This window comes from Choloepus didactylus, chromosome 3, assembly GCF_015220235.1.
Source record: "Choloepus didactylus isolate mChoDid1 chromosome 3, mChoDid1.pri, whole genome shotgun sequence".
NCBI classification, from domain to species: Eukaryota; Metazoa; Chordata; class Mammalia; order Pilosa; family Megalonychidae; genus Choloepus; species Choloepus didactylus.
In genome coordinates, this window is record NC_051309.1 from 26016645 (window position 1) to 26018410 (window position 1766).

General features: G+C 36.5%; 1 long non-coding RNA gene across 1 annotated transcript; it reads right to left on the reverse strand.

Annotated features, from left to right (window-relative positions):
- Nucleotides 1-242: 242 nt before the first annotated feature.
- LOC119529014 lies at nt 243-1344 on the reverse strand. The gene is made up of 3 exons (XR_005215804.1): nt 1249-1344; nt 797-902; nt 243-393 (listed from the first exon to the last, which is right to left on the reverse strand). It is a non-coding gene; the product is annotated as an uncharacterized LOC119529014 (long non-coding RNA).
- Between the last annotated feature and the right edge of the window lie 422 nt (nt 1345-1766).

The following is a 1766-nucleotide window of genomic DNA, read 5'->3' on the forward strand; positions in this document are numbered from 1 at the left end:
AAGGGGAAACATACTAAGTCTCTTTTCTCTCCACTAAAAAGATTTAAAACTACAAAGCTGCAGTGAAGTCTCATATTCCTAAAATTCATTACAGCCATAAAAAGCACCACCATATTTTCATGAGCTATTAAAACAAACAGTTAAAAATAAAGCCTATTTGGTATCCAATATCTTTTTAATGATCATATATTTTCATGTATTTGTGAAGCAACAATATTTGTCTGCAATATATCTCCCTGTAACTGATTCTACAATTTCTCTAGCCATATAATTTATAAATTATATAGACATATCATAACATGAAAAACATTCTCTTTGTTTCTTCTCCTCACTTTTTTCAATTGGTCTTTCCTTTTAATGGTTCCTGCTGAGATCTCCACAAATATTGAGCCCCTGTGGGAGTAAGAATAGTATAAAGGATAGGATTAGCATTTATTCGGTACCTACTATGTGCCCATCACGTCACATGTTATTTTATTTCATCTTTACGCAGGTGTTATCACCCCCATTTTACTGATCGGAAAGCTTCTAAGAGGGTAAGTCATTTGCCCAAGGCTAAGTGATAGACACTGTTGGTTGCCTCCTCATAGCCATTCTCCTTCTTCTTCATTGCTGGGTGAACATGCTTCTCATTATATAGAGGCTGAAAATGCTGGAAGCTCTTTTTCCCAGACTTCCTTGAAGCTAGAGCATTAGCACAGGACCAGACCTAGCCAATGAGACCTGAGGGAAAGTCTGCTGGCGGTTTGGGGGAAGGTTTTCCACCCTGATCAAAAAGAAATCGTAAAATACGTACACACACAAGAACTCCCTTCCCCCTTCTTTGTGTTTTTCATTGAGGTATTGTAAGGATTTGAAACCTGGAGCTTTGGCAGCCATCTTGAGATCACAAGGGTACAAACCTGAGGATAAAACGAAATACTCTAAATCACTCTAAAGATAATGAAAAGGGAAAATGGTGCTTAATGACATCTTTCAGTCTCTCAAAACAAAAGTGCTCAGAACAGACCCCAAACTGGAAACAATTCAAATGTCCATCAACAGGAGAATGGATAAATAAATGTTGGTATATTCATACACTGGAATTCTACACAATATTTTTTTAAACTGTTAGTACTCAAAAACATAATTTCAGAAATCATATTGAGCAAGAGATGCCAAACACACAAGAATACATACTATTTGATGCCATTAAATGAAGTTCAAGAACAGGAAAAACAAATTCTGGTGCTCAAAGTCAGTGATTACCTGTGGGCAGATCAGATGGCTTTTTATGGGGAAGGGGAATGAGGGAATCTTCTGGGTGAAGGAAATGTTCTATGTCTTGATCTGAGTTGTAGTTACCTGTGGTAACATATGTAAAAATTCATGAGAACTGCATGCTTAATATATGTGAACCTTACTGTATATATGTTACATCTGAATTTTTTAAAAAGTCAAACATGTTTTGTTTTGTGTTTTAAAAAGGAGGTCCCAGAGATATCTTTTATTCAGTGTTTATTCAGGGAGGATGTTGCCTTAAGTGCCTGACAAAATAATCATAAAATTCCATTAAGTTGGCATTATTATCTCCATACCACAAATACAGAATATGACACTCAGAGATGTTAAGTTACTTGGCGAAGGTCACGCAGCCACTCATTGGCAAAGACAGAATTTGAATACAAGTTTGTCTGACCCCAAAGCTCATGTTCCTTTCTCTGTGTTACTATAAAATGGACAAGTACCTGCACAGCAGGAACTTTCCCATGGAAAGAATCATCACT